Raw genomic sequence first — 19,595 nt, 5'->3', positions numbered from 1 at the left:
GCTGAAGAATCATAAGTTGGAGAATGGAACACCAGATAATGGAGTGGGCTAGAGAGCGGTGGTGGGTTCCACAGATGAAGCTTCAAAAGGAAGAAGGGTGACGAGGACATCACTTCACGTACACCTTTGCGTACGTATCAGAGGAGGTGGGTTGCACCGATTTCCCTGTGGCTATTCGAGTACCTGTGATCGTATTGAAAACCCCATGTGCATGTACAAGCACACTAGGAAGATGCACATGGGCTGCTTTATGGAGTGATCTAGACCGTTTTATTGGAGGGACGTGATGATTGGACCGTTGGATCACATGATCAGACCATTGATCGTGGATTGTCCATACTAGTTTTTCTTAGATTTTATTAGCTTATAGGATTTGGTTTTGTTTATGTTATGTTTGGGGGGGGGGGGAGAAGCTTTTGCTCATTTCTTCTTCTTCTTCCATCTTCATCAGATTTGAAGATACTTCCATGTGATTTGGAATGGAGATTAGTATGAGGCTAATCTTCATTAACAGAGGTGCTATGTCTCCATCTATCCCCACATCATCATCCGTTTACTCTCCATCAAGGTATTTTCTTTAAAGTTCTTCGATTCTCCCATCCCAAATCTTCTTCTCTTAAACCCAACTTTCTCATACCTATTAACAATCCAAATCCTAAAAGACCTAAACCCATCCAACCTAGCCACATGTGTGATCGTACGACCACACGTGTGAACCTCACGGGTTGCCACACCTTGTTCCTTTTAGGTTTCCCATCGCCCTAGAATCAAAACCCTCTTCTCTAGAAATCCCTAACTTTACTACTTTTCCAAATTACTAGACCCTAACTTTTCCCATTCTTCAATTCACTCAAAATCCTTACACCCCTTCTACCCCAAACCCTAATTCCCACATCCTAACTTATAAACCCTTTAATCCATTAATTGATTCCATAAACCCTAATTCCTAGATTTCCCCAACTTCCCTATCCCTAATTTTATCCTAGGTTGTATTAGGTCTTTTACTTTGAAATAGGCTTTACCCTTTGCTAATTAGATGTCCCTACATCCATTAGATCCTAGTTTCCTTTATTTAATGATCTTGTGTGACGTTGTTGGTAATCTATGCTAGGATTATGCACGATATTCTTTTGATTTTTTTGATATTTGTAATGATAATGGCAATGTTTATGTTTTTTTTTTTTTTTTTTTTGTTAACTACCTTAATTGTGCTACTTGATCTTATATGATATTTGGTTCATGCATCGGTCCTGCATCAAATGGTCTTTTGAAAATCGGAAATTTAAAATGGGGTCCTTTAAACTGACTTGGCCCTATCAAACGGTTTTGAGGCATCGTTTGTGGGGTCCATCGTGAGGTCTGTGTCAAATCCACTCTGTCCATTGGATTCATATTTTAATTTAAGGCCATGGGCCTAAGAATGAGGCACATCCACAACAAAGGTGGACCACACAACAGGAAAGAGTTGGGATTGAACGTTGGCCGTTATTGGTTGTTGTGGGCCACAGAGGGCTTGGATCGGGCTGAAATTAGTGTTTTCCATTTGTCCATGCTTGTCGAAGAGAATGAATGGATTGATTCTCCCCTAATGTGGGCCCTATCACCACTTGATGGGCCATGTCATACCACGGGATGGGCCCCTGTTTCTTATCTCATACGCCTTCACTGTATGGGCGTGCGACTCGATTCCAAGGGCAGTTTTGTCCTTGGCAAAAAAAGAAAAGAAAATAATGATAGAAGGCCAAAAAAAGGAAATGAAGAGGGGGTCTAAACACTTGCTAGGAGCGGACCTTGTGGCCGTTTTAGTAAAAATCCCTTCATTATATAGTAACCAATAAACATTTTCCTTTATTTCAAATTTTAAATAAATTTTTTTTTTTTTTGAAGGATGATAAAAATTATGGTAAACAATCTTATTTAACTAATAAATTTTTTGTTAATGAACCAATTCTTCTGAAAATGATAATACTCATTTAATATAAATATGCAAAAGGGGTCACCCACTACATAACTCCATTAATTTCATAATTGTGTATTTTTTAATTATCAAAATATTTTTTTCTAGAAAAATGAAAAGGTATGTAGATTGGCCTACGCTTGTCAACGTAGATCTTTTACACACAATGCAATTTTAAAGGATGAAAATGGAAGAAATTTGGCATTTTTCACCTTAAAAAAATGAAATATCATGCTAGAAATCCATTTTAATGCATGGAACTCATGCATAGATATGGACTTCTACTTGTTTTCTTGCTAATTTTTTGGAAAAAAGAATAACTTGAACTAACTTTTCTCACCTTTGCAGTTTTGGCCCAAAATCAGATAACAATTTCTCCACTGAATTCGTATTTTGATGTGAAACAACTTGAATGGAGTTGTTAAAACTTACCAAGAAACACAATTGCCAAAATATTTGGGCAAAACTAGATTTTTCTATTTTTGGATTACTTATTCTCTGTCAAATATAAGATGATGTCTGTCAATATTTATGATGATATTGAGTAAACTTTCTAACTTGACCCTTGCAGATGTTTCAAGATAAATTGAATATCCTAATACATTGGCATGTATTTACAATTATTTTTTTGATACCCCCCTCGTTTTATATCATTGGCTTCAAGGTATTCTGTATCAGTAACGGTGGTCATAATGGTCACCACCATTACTAATACGGGTATCAGCCACGGCTGATGCTTGGGCGTAATCACCATCATGACCCCCGTAACGGTTGGAAAAAAAATCTCCGAAAAATTCTGAAAAAATATCTAGAAAATTCATAATAATGTAAATATTTCAAATATATATTCATTTTTTTTTTTGAACATGTTTATGGTAACATAACGGTCCACTCTTTGGTGAGAGTGTTGTATCGGGCTGTCCGGTGAATTTATGAACATGGCTATATGTTTCTAATTTTTACACCATAACCAAGCATTTGAACTAGAAATCGAAAAAGAACCAATTTTTTTATTTTTATTTTTGAACAAATGGCAATTGAAGCTTTTGTTTGCTCAAGTCGCTTCAATCTATGGTTTTAGTCTTAAAAATGATAGTAAGGAGTGGTCGAAATCTGATGTAGAATGATCTATAAGAGAGTTTTTGTAATGTGAAAAGTTAAAAAAATGAGGAGAAAAATTAATTTAATGTACTGTTTTGATAATTAAAGTTTGGAAAGGAGTGAAGAATGGCAGTTTTTCTTCAAAGTTGTTCTATCTTTCCATGTCGTCTGATGTTGGAACGGCATCTTGACTTGGCTAAGGTGTGGAATGCTTTGGTGCTACCTAAGGTGCGAGTGTTTGCATGAATTGGCATGGGTAATACAATTGTTATAATTGAGAACCTCAAAAGAGGAAGCTGCCAATTCCTAGCAGGTGTGTCATGTGCAAGGAGGCTGAAGAATTGAGTGAGGAGTCACCTCTTTCTTCATTGCAACATTGCAACTTCTTCTTTAATATGTTTGGGTTTCTATTTGGGTTATCTTGCGTTCTCAACAATCCATCTAGATTTGATTGAGGGTTGGAAGGGCCATTTAACTTGTAGAAGATGGTGTCGTTTACCGTAATGTGGTAAATATGGAAGGAATTGAATACCAAATGTTTGAAGGTCAGAAGGCTCTTCAATAAGCAGTGAAAGAAAGGAAACAATAGGAAAAGAAACTGATTTTCCTTTCATAAGATGTTTTTCCCGCTTTGATTTACAAAGAAAACTGTGGATTCCAGGAAGTATGTTAGCCTTTTTCACAGTTGCAATTCTCTAGTACATGAATCACAGATTTCTGCTTGTGAAACAAACATCTTCCTAAAAGTGGAATCCATTTCTCAGTAGAACCGATGGGAAAAAAATCATTAAATAATCATTACGAAGTCCATGTTTTTTGTTTCTTTTCCTTTCTTTTCTTTCCATATCAAGTTGTTGGGTGGGTTGTACATAAGCCATGCTTTGAAGGGATGGCCTTGCACATCATCACAAGTGATTTAGGACTACTTTCTGCTGTGAAGACTCATCGTCTTGAATTGTAGTATGTGTTTGTCTGCCGTTTTTTGATGTGTTTTGAATGAGTTAAGTAGCTTGTGTTCTTACTGGAAGTAGTATCTTGTTCTATTCTGGTCGTAGTATTTGCCTTTCTTTTCTGATGATCTTTTGTTGCCTTTAAGAAAACAAATAATTTAAGGTTTTGCTTAACCTATGCATGTGTATAGATGTACAATGCAGGTGCGAACAGTGAATATGTGTGCACTAATGTGTAAACAATGCACGCATATGGCATCCACAATATGTTCGGTTTACTTGTGGGACCCACCAATCTAATAAAATCACATGTGGGCCCACCTTCTAATTAAAATCAGTTGTCGTGTTCACAGGTATGGTCTGTTCAGTTATGGGGCTCACCATTTTGATTATAGGTGGTAAATTGTTGCCGACTGGTCAAGGGTTTGGTTACATCATTTCCCCTAGCTTTTTAAGAACTCACTCTCAACTCTCAAGTTCTGCCGAATTGTTGCTGACTGGTCAAAGGTTTAGATACATCATTTCCCCGAGCTTTTTAAGAACTCGCTCTCGAGTTCTGCTTTCATGCTAGTCGATAGCCACTAACCTTCTTTGTATCACATCTTTTTCTAATTCGATGATTGCTGGTGATGTAATCATGTCTGCTTGGCACAACTTTTGCCAGAGTCCGGTATAGATCATGTTGCTTCTGCTATTGCTTTTGTGCAACCTTAACATTTTGTTGTGTTCAATTTCCTATAGTCCTTGGATCGTTCGTTCCAATACTTGTGCCATGTAATACATATACAAATTTTCTGCACCATAACTGATTCTGCAGTATAGCAGACATTTTCTGTCAAAATTTCCACAGGTCGGGTTTTCGATGCTTCTGTCGATTCATCTTTTGATTCTTCTGCAGCTCCATTAATTGATCCTTCTTTTGATCCAGCCATCGACCATTAACAGATGCAATCCACACTTCGCTATTCTAGCCTTTGATCCATCAGCAAATCCATTTGTTGGTCTGCCCATATATTTATCTTGGTGACCCTTTCTTCGGTGTGTCCGTGGATTTCTGAAGTCTTCATGGGTATCTTTATCTTCTTTGTCTGACCTTTATTATGAACTTCCTCCTTGGGAATGCATAAGTATTCCTTCTGGTATCATGGATGGATTTTTGGTCCTATATTCATAGTTTTCCCCGAAGAATATGGCAAAGGTTCATGGAAACTGATCAATCTAGTTCTCGGCAATTTCTCGATTTGGAAATTTCTTGGGGGTTTAGATTTTGAGTTAAGGTAGCACCAATGTTTTAAATATCGTTATCGCGTAATGTATCGCACCCTTGGGATACAGATAAATATCGGTTATCGCATGGGATATATCGGTTGTATCGCGTGATGTATCGTTGTTGTTGGGAAACATGGGAACATTGGGAAATTGGTCAAATTTTTCAATAAACTTCATGGATTGTTGAAAAAGACATCAATACACACTTAGAAATCAAAACATTACAAAAAAAAGAAGTATACATAATAGGGGTTTCCTTTGTATGGGGTCCTAATATATGTGCTTTCCAACTGAACTGATGCAAATATATTCAAAGTCTATTCATATAATTTATAAACGTAAGAAGACATGTATGGAAACACAAGCAATACATTCAAAAGCAAAAGAAGAATCACTGGATCAGGTTACATACATGTTTAATTTTGTGTTTGGATATGAAGATTGCAACTAATTTGTGAGAAATTGAGAAATTATGATTTTCTCAAATTTTCGCAACTTGATCCATCTCCCACAAATCTCGAAATCGAAGTTCCAAATCCATGATTTTTCATAGAAAACATGAAGAATCATAGATTTGTAACCATTTGACATTGGTTTAACGTGTTTTACAACAAAAACATGGATCGAAAATTGAAAATGCTCACTGGATAGAATAGGTGAGATATGTCGGCACTACCTGTGCGTTTCGTATTGCACAGGTGGATACAAGATATATTGTGGGATATATCGGCTGATATCGTCGATATTTAAAACACTGGATAACACTACCAGGGATTGAACACTGGATCACTCACACACACTACACTGTCTCTACCAGCTCATCTAACGAGTGGGAGACATAGTTTGAGGATTTCTCGGGATATTATTAGGAAAATCTCCGTGAAAAATTAGAAAGTCAAAATTATATCTTATAAATTAATGAACAGCTTAAAAAAAATTAGATATACAAGCATACGATGAATTATTTAAAGTTTTAAATGGTTTTTGCATTAAGATCGCAATCAAATTGCAGAAAATTAACAACTGCTGATACTAAAGTGAAATATTGTTTAATTAAAATTTTGCAAGATATTGTGAGATTTTCAAAATGTCAGTGATACTTTTCAGAGCATCGGAATGACCATGCACCACACGATCTTGAGAGGGGAATTCTCTACAGGAAAGCATCAAAAGGTTCGAAGAGTTGGATTATTCTTCAACGCTTTGGCATGGGCATATTCGAGAACTTTGTTATCGCATGCTCTCAGTTGAAATTCTCACAGCTATTTCCGGTTTTCCATCACTACCATCCTCTGCGTTCTTTACATGTACCATGCATCTAGTTCTAAATGGATCAACCTGTGAATCCTAGTGTTTGATTACTAGAACTCCATAAAAGACCTGTGGTGGGTTATATTGTCAAGGTTGGGAATGAAAAGAGGTGATTATGGGCTGTCGAGGGATATAGATATGTTGTATGGACTGTTGATATGGGTGGAAAACTGACAAAGTCCAGGGTTATGAATGGACAGTAGGGGGTGAGAATTAGGATTCTTTTGAGCAGGACAGTAACAAAAAATAACAAGGACCAATAGGTCTAATTAAGAAAGTCCGGTAATTAAACCTGATCAACAACTAAAGATAGATTCAATTGATAATTCCAATTGTTTCTTAATCACACCTTGCAAGTTGGGAATCAATCCGTTCAACCAGAACTTTGCAATATGCCTGCACCTTTTTTTTCTTTTTTTTTTGCACAATAATTGTTGATAATAGATGTGCAAAATTAAAGTAGGGGTTAAAACCAGATCGTTTAGGGTTGATGAAAGAAACCACCATCAACTTCCAGTGAATTCTGAAAATTTTGTAATGCAGGAAATTTCAGCAACTTTACAACCAGGAGCAGAAAATTCTAGCAACAACAGTTGGACAGTCGGGTCAAGAATTGATGCAGAAGCTGGTGAGTTGAAGATGAGAACTGGTTCTTTATGTGGGATTTGTGCAAAAAAAAAAAAAGAGTCAGATTTAATCAACTGATTTTATTATCAAATTTGTAGTTGAAAATAGATCCAGGCTTAACTGTTCAAAAGTCCCAACCTCACCTGACTGACTAACACAGGAAACTGAAAATCACTTTACGAGATTGGATTCCACACCAGTTGGGGGCAGTACGAACTCTCTGTGGAAATGTTCAATGGATAAAATGAGAAAACAGATACTTTATGACAAAAAATTGATGCACGAAGATGCTGAATGCAGAAATAGATTAACAGAGGTGGAAAAACAAGCTTTTACAGAAACAGAACTTGCTCTGAATGAAACTTGATGGGGTAAGAAGCGAAAGATTGAAAATTCAAGTCAGAAAGTATGTACTAGATTCAAGATAATCTGTCTTCAAAAGCCTTCACAAGGTGAAGCGAAATCTCCTAAGAAATAAGAAAAAAGGGACTTTTAGGAAGTTTTGACAACCTTTCAATGGTATTATTAGAACGATGCTTTTCTACAATTAAAGAAACCTCTTTGATTATAACACCAGTTGTTGCTTGTTGAGCAAGTTAAAAAAGGAAAGAAACTAATAACAACTATTAATGGGGTTCACATGATAATAGAGATAATAGAGAGAGGAAAAGAGAGAAAATGGAGAGAAGAAAGTTATAGGACGCCCCTTTCCTCCTATCATCAATATAATGAAGTGGGGGGGGGGGAGGGGGAGGGGGTTTTGAGATGGTACTTCTTAAGAGTATACTCAAGCACCACACACACACACACTCACTCATAAACAACATATGTACTCCATTATTTCCTATCCCCCCTTGGAGAGTTAATATTGGACATGCCTAACTTGTATATAATCCCAAGCTGATGGAAATTTGTAGATTGGGTGAGGACATCCGCTAATTGTAGTTTTGTAGGAATAAATGACAACAAAATTCCTTGGCAGCAATCTTCTCTCGAACAAAATAACAATCATCTTCTCTTGAACAAAATGGCAATCAATCTCAACATGCTTTGTGGTCTCATGAACACAAGATTGATGGCAATGTGAATTGCTGCTTGGTTTCACAATGGAGAGGGACAAGAGTACTTGCCAATAATCTTGTCTCATACTGTTTATGCCTAATTTGACGTAGTCAGATCTAGGGACTCAAATGATGCCACATGGCAACAAAAATCTTAACAAGAGATAGATAAAAGATTTCTTTGGTTGCCTTGACTGCTGAAGAACAAAATTCATAAAGTCATAAGTAGCCCAAAAAGGTTAAGCTCAGTTAGCTACAACAATGATACATGTGTCGCGTATCTTGCTCACATGGAAAATATGACCGAATATGGGTTTCGACTAATACTTCGTCTCATCAAGTGACGAATTTGGCCGATGCATTGTCGGCCGATACACCATGGTATCACCTAAGAACTTTATGGCCGAAAATGTTTGAGCGGAATAACAATTACACTAACTTGGTGGAGTTTCATGGTGCATTATTCACATTCGTTTTCGAGAAGGAGATGGATATCATCAACATGTGGTAGCTCAAGAGAAGACTCTCGTCCACATAATAGGAGTAGGACATGCGCGCAACCAATGGCCAACTCATGATAAACGACTAGCATACATGGCATCGTTTGATAGACAACTGTCTTCGGGCCCACATGGTTATTTTCCACATCAACTGACATGAGAAGTGGATATAAAGATTTCTTTCTTGCAACTGCTTTAAAATTCTATAAATAGGAAGAAGATAGAAGAGTTTCGGGCTTTCGTCAATGTAACACAAATCAAATTAAATATATAGTGCAACGCTGCTTATCATTTTATTTTATCTTAGTATACCTTATCCTAGACTAGGACAACTCGTCTATGCTGCTATGCTGGACGGACTTTACCATATGAGTAGTGTAATCCTATTTGTCTACGTTGTTATGCTGGACCGGCCTAGATATATAGTAGTGTAATTCCCTTCTATCTATGCCAAGTGCTGGACCGCAAGGAAGACCTTTTTCTTTTCTTTTCAATAGTGTAATTTCCTTCATCTATGTCTAAGTCAATGGACCAAGGAAGACTTAGATTTAGGTCCTCACCATCTACGCTACAGACATTGGATTGCCAAGGGATATTATTGTAAGTTTTATTTTTGTTTTGATTCAATACAGTTGAGTTCTTTCTCCTCTCACATTGCATGAATCTAGTTCTTTGCCATCACGTTGAGAAAAAGTTATTCGACTGGATGATAAAAAGAACTCATTAGAAGGATGAACCCTCTCCTTTGTAAATCGCATGATTTCATTTATAGGTGGCTATATAGACGACCAAACTGCTCCAGTTCTCGGTCATTCTCTATCTATCTTGGCGTTTGGGGTCGTAGGCGTTCGGTTCGGATCGAGTTGCAAAAGGCTCTAGCATGCCCGACACCATCCATGCATACCAATGATTGAATTTCGAGCCAAATTCATACATAAGATGTTTGAGCTATAGAAGCTCATAAATTGTGTCAACCATTGATCGATATCTTACTGGATGAAAGAGCAAGCTATAGCGCTTTGCTTCTTATTTTGCAATGTCTCTAGATTTCCCTCCAATGAATGTGCAATATCTGGTGGTCTTGTAGACTTTTTATCATTGGATGATCTAAATCAGTCTACATAACAGTAACAACTGAGGTTCAAATGGAGCCCCTTGCTAGGAGCTGATTTTGAATATTGAGAATGTGACGACTGACCTCATGAACACATGGGGCGTATGCATAAACTGTCTGACCACACTAACCATATAATTGATATCTAGTCGAGTGATGGAGTAAATGAATTTTCCCACAAGTCATTGATACACATCAAGATGAGGAAGAGCGTCGGACTTATCTTTGTGCTTACAATGATTAACTTCAATAGGTGATTCAACAAGCGGAGCTCCTTATATACTAGGATCTAGTAGAAGGTCAAGGATGTACTTAATTTGGGAGTTACTGTGTCTGGATTGAGAAACTTTGCTTCACAAGTATTGTAATGGAACCCAAATCTTTAATACACTTTTCACAAGTATGATTTGATCTTCTGAATTTCTTTACAGTCCTATTGTGTGGACATTGTCATCAGCATATATGACAATGATGGTCGTAGCAACTCCACCCCATTCTTCTTAACAAGTACTAAATGATCAGAAGCACTTTGTTGGTTGCCAAACTGAACCATCATTGTACTGAACTTTTCAAACCACATATCTAGAGATTACTCAAGGGACTAGTTGGATGCACCCTCAAAAGGGGCGTTTGGCACCTAAAGGCCATTTTGAGGCAAACCCCAATTCATGTTGTGTTGGATGCACTTCGCAAACCTTGTTTGATCCCCCAATCGGCGAAATTGGTGCTAAAAAAGCCCACTTGTCAAAAACCAACTGGATTAGTGTTCAACTGCCAAAGCTATGAGAAACCCCTTTTAGTGGGAAACCTCCCTTTGCGAGAGACCCCTTTAGTCGATTAAGGGCCCAATTTGTTTTGAGATGAACCAAAAACAAAACAAACAAATCCAAACACTTTTGGCAGCAAGGAAAATAAGGCAGATCCAGTAACAAAACTTCTATAGGATATGTACCATCAAGAAGTGGGGTTAGCATCAATTAGTCATATAGGCAAAAGCTAAGACTGCATCTCAATATATTTAGGAAAGCCACATTCCCAACATGATGACTTGGGTAACCTCTAAAAGATGTTGATTCTTCCTCTTACCACCCCATTTCGTTAGGGTGTATAGGACAAAGACATTTGAGACTCTTATCTGATGTTCTAAGGGCCTGTTTGGCCAGCTGTATTTGGTGGGATTAAGGTGGATGGAATTGTAAAAGTTACAATAAATGCATGTGTAAGGTATTGTCCTTGGATTGGGTTTATCCCATGTTTTCTGATACTATGTTTGGAATGTATGCATTAAAAAATAAATCCTAGGATTTACTTTCAAATTGCATTTGGATTGAACGTTGATGCAGCAAAAATCCATCATCCGTGGGATTAGTAATCCCATCTCACACTTTCCAACACAAGGCTTATTTTCCAAAGCCTATAAAGTTAATTTTAATCCCATCTCACACTCCTTCCAAACATGCCATCCCAAATTTCAAAGTAGGATTAGTAATGCAATCCTATTTAATACAACTTAATACACAGTCCAAACAGGCCCTGAAAGTACCCTTGCAAATCATGAGTTCTAAGCACCATAATATCCACCTCAAATTGTATATGAACCATTTTATGAAACATTTTAACAATGGATGCTACTTCATCTCTATGTTTCATCAAATATATCCAAGTCATGCGAGGGTGATCATCAGTGAAAGAAATGAAGTATCTATAACACAATGCAGAAACAGTCGGAGCCAGCCCACATTTTTTTACACACCCACACCACACCTACACTCACACCCATACCACATGGATACTTGATCCCATGATCTCAGTGTTGAAACAGAGTCTGTCTACCACTAAGCCATGGAGCTGCCTGCATGTAAGTGTGAACAAGAGAAACAACAAGAGCTTTTATTGTTACTCAGGGATAAGAAGTTCAAGTGTGTTTAGAACTTAGATAATTGACGTGTTTCACATTGAAAATTCAAGGTGTTCTTATCTTTCAAAAAGAGAAGGACAAAAGGAAAAAAAATTCTAGGCATTCTCAAACTTATTAGGAAACAATAGTTGGAGATATTTAGTGGACACATGACATAGATGTTTGTGCCAAAGGTGCACATGCTTTATTGATAAACTCAAGCACAAAAGTTGTAGACCCACTCCATGTCTTGAGAAAATTAAGTCCATTAACTTCATGACCGCCACCAATCTCATTCTTCATTCTCAGGTCCTGCACCTGAAAATGAGATGGAAAGATCCATAGGCTAATGTTATGCCATTAGAAATGGGATAACAGGAAAGAGAACCTTTCTTACTTGTTATGTGGTGTGAGGTACCTAAATTAATAATCTAGGACGTGGGAGGACAAGAATGATAACCATACGTTTGATTGGCAGCTATGGATGTACCCCGGTACTCCATCTTTAGATTAGAACTTGTCGGGGCTTGAAGGGCAGCTAGTTGTTGTTGCAACTTGTTAATATCCTTGTCCCGTGGGTCTGGTGATAAATCCCAAGTTGAGTAAACTCCCCTTTTGATGTAGTAGCATTAGCCATGGCAGGTTTTGGATTAAGGCAAAGATAAGGGTAGAGGTTTCAAAATTGCTCTCTTACATGTCTCCCTTTCCTGCAATGAGTACACACTTCTGCTTTTCATTATTAGCAGTGGAGCTCCACTTGGACACCTCCTAGCCAAAGTAGGCATGGTTAGTCTTGGAGGATTAGCCACTTGAGCAGATCTTTCATCAGTAAGTGTTACATTTATTGTTTAGTGGATGACTCTCTTGAAGAATTTTGGCCCAGGGGCACGTTGCAATGCCGTTCCTTGAAGATAGTTTATGCCTCCCAAACGGTGCAATAGAGCTCTTGCGTACTGTCCCAAGATTCAACTGAGCCCAGACCCTCCCAGAGTCTGTATCTGGTCTTAGTACTATAATAATGTCTTTCGTTGGTTTGCACTACTAAAACGATAAAACCGTCATCTTTCTAACATTACTTAAGAAGCAAGAGGAATTTGAAGAGGAGAGAATGAGTAGAGAAGATTTTCGATGCTCCCCAAATGGGCTAAGGTAATGTATATAGGTGTTAAGTGACCTTTGGTGAAAAGTCACATGCACATGAATTAGATTAATGTAATAAACACATTAATGCCTCATTTGGCGAATGCATGTATCTATGATTATGAAAGGATGCATCCTTTGGTGCGCGCGCACACACACACACACATATATATTGTTATGAATGCTCATGCACTTCATGGATGATACACATGCACATTTAATTGAAACACAAGATATATGCATAGCATACACTAAACACATATGCAACAATTCCCTACTAGTTTCAAATACATGGTTCATATAACCCCCACTATTTTTTAGAACTTTAGAAAGAAAGGAAATTCCTTTTGTATCTAGGAAAATTTTGTACATAAATAAAGGTGTCTTTTGGATTTGAACCTGTAGTGTAGACTGGTCAAAGTTCATTAAGGCATATAATGATGAATGTTTTGAACTACTTTTCTCCTGTTGATGGAACCATCAAAGCCATATATACGAACACTACAACAACAACGCCATACAACAGTGGATTTTTTCACTGTTATATATCTGAAAATCCGCTACTGTATGCTATAGCAGCAGACCAACAACAGAAAACATATCCACCATCGTTGCGGCCGTCGGTATATCTTTAGTGGCAGATATTTCATCCATCGCTTTTTATACTTACTACGGTGGAAGATCTGTCGATATATATCATTAAAATACATCGGTGATTGATCCCCTCTGCTGTAGAGTAACATGTAGCGGCGGATATATCCCCCGTCGCTGAATAATATCAATATATGGCATTGATGGCTTATAGCGACGGATATATCTACTGCTATATACCATTAAAATACAGCGGGGTTCTTGTAGCAGTGAATATATTCGCTGCTGAATAACATTAAAATATTTGTAACAACGGATATATTGACTGCAATATTTACTACTTATAGCAGCAGACTATGAGATCTGTCGCTATGTAGTATGGTATGAAAAAAATACAACTGCTGTATTTTTGTAAAGAAAAAAAAAATCAGATTAATAGTTTTTTTTTTTTTTAAATATGTTTTGACTGGACTCTCTGCAACCAACAAAAGAGCTGCCAACATACTACTCATTGTGATAGGTTTTGATCATTGCAGTTCATCGTCATTAAACTTGAATTGCAATTGATTGCATTTTCTTCATATTTAGATGAATGTGAAGAGGTAGGAGAAATAAGTAGCCTGCACGAGCTCCATGCGGAAATTGACTTCTTTGTGTAAGGCTCAACTAATAAATTTCTAAGTGCGTAGTATAGATCGTCTATTGGTGGGTTAGGCTGACCAAATGAGGTGAGTCCAAGTCACTAAAAGAAGATCTCCACAATGCAGTAAGAAATCTATTAGTTGAGCTCTACACAAAAGATATCCATTTCATCATGGAACTGATGTGGGTTACTTATGTTTTCTTCATGTTCTCATTCATCCAAACATAAAGATAAATAGAATCAATTGGATTGCAAGTTACATATATGACGACAAACTACAATGACTTAAACCTATCAGCGTGATAAGATCATGTCACTGTAGTTTAATAACAAGAAGATATCCATAGGTTTAGGGTTGGAGATGCATGGGACTTAAAGCGGAGCACCACTACCATCAGGTGCAGGAGGAGTGTCGTTAGGTGGAGCTTATAAACAATGTTACTTTGATTATTAGTATAAGGAAATACAAGCGTTAAAATTCTCAGTTTAAAAGATGGAATAGAAAGTTATTACCTGTGTACTACGTAGTATACTATCCATGTCTAAAGGATTGCTGAGCTGCTAACCCATGTATTGCAACAATGCATTGAAGGACGTTGCCTCAGCGGTCTTTTGTTCTACATGCGCAGCCCGTGCCATATACTCATGATGGTTGGGTTCAGAGCCCCACAACGTGGATGGACTAATTCCCGTCCCCATCATCTTCACACAAACATGTTTATCTTCTCCCATGACATAGGAGAAGATGTCATTTCTGACTATGCTGCTCTGGGAGCCCTCTGGTTGCTGGGACTCCCTCTCTTTTATTACGCACTACAATAAATTAAACATAATCAATATTAACACATTTAAAAAAAGAAAAACATAAATGTAATTTGGACACATACTTACAAACACCTCTTCTGTATCCTTATCTACAAAATTCTCATCATTTCTTATATATGTTACTTTCAACATCTCCACCTGGGACAGCTTTGCCCTAGCGGAGAGTTGTATCTATTAATAATCAAACAATAATAAATTAGTACACACGTCAATACAAAAAATAACAAGTTTCAATCTATTGGAGTTCACCTTCTCGCACTTCCTTTCGAAGTTCTTTGTGCCAGTTGTGTGGGGAAGTCTCTGGATCGTGCGGTTTTGTGTATTTTTTTGTTCGTACATCTACAAGGTAAAGAATGAAAAAGTTAAAATCTATTATGATATAAATGAATGTATATATAATTATAGCTATTACTCATACCTTCCCAACATTACTCTCCTAAAAGTCGGCCAACCTATCCCACTCCGCTTGATCGGCGTTCTGTGGGCAATGCTTCTTAGCTTCATTCGGATAACCTTGGTAAAGATATAGTGTCTTTTTTAAGGTGGACTTGTAATCCTTCCATTTCTTAGTGAAGGACTCAAGAACTCACTCTTTCAGGACATGGTTGATCTCAAACTTCTCCTACAACACGTTTAAAAAGCATTTGAGAAAATATTTTTTATTGTTTGAATAAACACGAACGATTAATAAACTTCAATTGAACTATTTATTAAGTTATTTGAACCAACTGCCAAAATTTCTCTGTCATTGGAAGGGACATTTCTCCAGTCTCCATATATGAGAGAGAAACTGTGGCTTCTTAGCCAAGGTGCCTAAGAACCGCCCAAGTGTCCCTGCCACTTTGCAGTAGGTTGCTCAAGATCGTTGGCCTGAACATGTGTCTTCGAAGCCTCTAGGCCCGTGCTTTAGTGTGACTCAAGACGTGTGCTACTTTGCCCACATCTTTGATGCGTCTTAGAAGACCCTATAAAAACACCATGTATAAGAGATAGATTATTGATTTGCATTATAAACTTAAACAAAATTATTGATTCTTACATGCAGTGGAAGCATCTGCTTGATTTGGAACACGTGCAGTATCATCCCTTTGACATTGTGGATGCATCCTAAAATAAAGTTAAGGAATAATACAATAATATTTGATAATAATGAGCAAGTGCAACATAGAGAAGTTGGTCATATGCAAAAATAGGGTCATGTTGTATTAAACTATAAAATCAATAACTACATTAAATGTGCAAGAGTGCTGGAAGCACTGAACTATACAACTAATAAATATATGTTTATCCTTACATGTATTATACAAAGCCAATGTCCTTGTCAATACTACTGTAATCCGATTCGTCTATGGTGTTGTCTATAATCTCATCCGTAGCAACCAGAGGTGCATTGATCGTTGTTTTAGGCACATCTGACCTATCCCAGGTTACGTTGTTGTTAGCAACAATCAAGGTATCCACCACACTCCAATCATCACAAGGCGATCGTTGTAAGTAATCATCGATATCTTCTGCAGAATCTCTGGCCCCCATTTCAAACATGTCCCTCAGTTTTACCTACATAGTTACATGCTAGTTTGAATCCATGAGGTCTTTGACATAAAAGGCCAGCGCTGCTTGAGATGCTAGTACAAATGGTTCATTGTAGTTATTTGCTCCAGTATTATACAAGTGTGTGAAATTCACAAGTGTGAACCTCAATTCATCCGTCTTGATTCCTCTTGTGACATCAACCCAGTCACAATAAGGATAAGTGCCCATTGGTGCTTCATCTGGACAATATAGCATATGCTGGGAAGTCACTAATCATCCATAACAGCGTCGCTTTCATTTGGAAGGTCTTATTGCTATGTGCATCGTAGGTATCTACGCTAAACTCCCACAACTGTCTCAACTTATTTGCTAATGGTTGTAAATACACATTGACATCATTGTTGGCTCTATAAGCATCGGGAATCAACAACGACATCATAAGATAAGGCCACTTCATGCACATTATGGTGGCATATTGTATATTGCCAGGATAATGGGCCATGTGCTATAAAAAATACTTATCGTCCTGAAAGGATTGAAGTCTAACATTATGATTTTCTGAAGAGAACAGCCGGTGTTTGGCGTTGAAATCTTTCCAAGCAAGGGAGTCAGTGGTATGCCTCAAGATCCCGTCTCTGTTCTGGCTCTCATCATGCCATCTCATGAAGAAGGTGGTCTTGGACGACATGAACAACCTCTTAAGCCTGGGAATCAATGGCAAACGACACAATATCTCGGCAGGAATCTTTCGGTCTTTCGTCCTCGAAGAGGTTTTCTTGTTATCCGAATTATTTCCAACATGCTTCCATTTGGAAGTACCACACTGCTTGCATAATTGGTCGTTGGCCGGCTTCTTCCAATATAACATACAGTCATTGGGGCACACATTGATATTCTTGTAGTCAAGTCCCAAGTCTCTGATGTTCTTCTTCGTGTTGTAAAAGGATTTCGACAATGTTTTCCCCACTGGGAGTGCTTCTTTCAAAAGCCTCAGTAATATGTTGAAGGACTTGTTGCTCCACCTGGATAGACACTTTATGTGATACAACCAAATAATGAAAGAGCTTTGTGAACTTGGTGCATCCTGCGTATAACTTGTAATCGGCATGCTCAGGCAACCTGAAGAAGCTCTCAGCTTTGGCACTTCTTCCTTGTGTAGGTTCATGTGAGGCATCAGGTCATTGTCCATGCTCGACGTATGAAATGCATCATGTATCATACCATACACATCAACGCCCACTGAAGCATCATCACATGTAATGTTAGGTGCAAATGTCGGAGAAGTTTCCCCATGATATGTCCAAAGGGTGTAGTGCTCCATAATTCCATTGAGGATGAGATGCTCCTAGGCAACATCCCGTTTTAAGAGTTTAAAGTTGATGCACTTCTTAATCCACAGGGGATGAGGTCAGTTGATGTATTGGAAAATGTGAAGTCGATGAATTTTTCAACACCGTCCCTCACCTTACATAAGACAACAAAGGAGTGAAACTTGTAAAAACAATGGAACAAACTCATTGGGGTATAATCGTTGATAGGAGATCCTACATAGCCAAGTTTATCACATCTTTTTCATCCAACTCTTGTCCATCACTTGATAGCTTAGTTTAATCTTACTTCTTGAAATAATTGGACCATCCACTATGATTTGTGTTCACCTAAAGGATTAGGCAAATTAGTTCGGTGTGTTATGCTTGATAGAAGAAAAGAAATGCACAACTTCTGGATTTCAATGGTCAAAATTGATATGTTATGCTCCGCAGAATCTCCAAGAGAACAAATGTGAATGAGAGATGTTGTTGTAGAAGTACATGCAATCAAGGACTTGTATCTTGGGGTCAGGATTTACCGATCAAGGACTTACATTTTGGAGTCGGGATTCACCGCTACAGACAAACTTGGAGGATAACTAAAAATGCTCCCAAAACCCACAAGAATCAATTGCCTAAACTAGTTATGGACATCAGAAAAACCAATGAGAATAATAAGCCAAAGAAATAAAAGAACTCCTCGTGTATCATCCATAGCCATTATAAGAAGAAATATTGCCATTATTCCAGTTGTATTGAAAGAGGAATCATAATGCAGCCCCATTTTTATTGTATGCAGGGCTGGCTGAAGTTTGAAGCGTTGAACCATCTTTAGTCATCGAAGTTGATACTTGCCCGTGCTCTTGGTCGCTGATTGCCTATGCCCCGGGGGGCATGAAGTTCCTATAGTCGGAAGCTCTGTTGGGCCCACAGAGATGCCCGTGACAAATCTACTCCTACTCCGTCCATCCATTTTGTAAGACCATAAGAGTACAAGATTCTAAAAATCAGGCAGATCCAAAACTCATGCGGGCCATACCATAGAAACAGCAGGGATTGAACACATATCATCGTAAACTTTGTGGGAGCCACATAAGTTTTGTACCAGGATGATATTCGTGCCTACAGTTTATCTGAGTGGTAATATCCCTATGAACGGTTTGGATGGCATGTAAACATCTTGGTCAGCTTCAGAAAAGTTTCAACAGTGTACATTTCTGCTCACACTGTTTTGTTTGGTGTGGAGCTTGATTTTTAGACTTCTATTCTATTGTGGTATTGTGAAATTGATGAACTGAGTGGATTTGTTCCAGGCATCTCTGTGGGCAGTCACAACCCAATCCAGTTTATCCACATTGTTGATCCTTTGGACAATCACAAAAACACACTAAATGGATGGACGCCAGTCATCCGACTTTCAGTTTGAACCATTGACTAACAAGAAGTCTCAGCCATCCAGACTTAACAAGAAAAAATAAGCTTTAACAAGAAAACGAGAAAGAAATAGCCTATAAATAAAGCTTGAACAGTCGTATAAACCAAATTACTCATATTTTGGTCAGATTTTAGGTCAGATTAGAGAAATTTAGTCCCCAAACACACTGTCCAAAGTGGACAGATTTGCATGACCTAAAATCACAAAAAAAGAAGAAGAGGAAAAGATGCATACTAGAATGATGAACAATATCATGGTTTTTATGAACAGCAACTAATGGCGGATATGATATAAAAGAATGGATGGAATGTATAGTCTAAAGTATAATTCA

General features: G+C 37.8%; 1 protein-coding gene across 2 annotated transcripts in view; it reads left to right on the top strand.

Moving 5' to 3' along the window:
* The window catches only part of LOC131243191 (mitochondrial import inner membrane translocase subunit TIM23-2-like), a 34,507-nt gene extending 15,362 nt beyond the window's left edge, over positions 1–19,145 (top strand). The window contains exon 2 of one of the 2 annotated variants that reach the window (XM_058242354.1): positions 18,629–19,145. The gene's annotated coding sequence lies outside the window, so the exon portion shown is untranslated. Of the gene's footprint in view, positions 1–7,131; positions 7,422–18,628 lie in introns of those variants that run through there. The other variant, XM_058242355.1, reaches the window with a different exon arrangement.
* Positions 19,146–19,595: the final 450 nt, after the last annotated feature.

This window comes from Magnolia sinica, chromosome 4 (assembly GCF_029962835.1).
Source record: "Magnolia sinica isolate HGM2019 chromosome 4, MsV1, whole genome shotgun sequence".
Taxonomy (NCBI): domain Eukaryota; kingdom Viridiplantae; phylum Streptophyta; class Magnoliopsida; order Magnoliales; family Magnoliaceae; genus Magnolia; species Magnolia sinica.
This window is presented reverse-complemented; position numbering and strand designations above follow the sequence as displayed.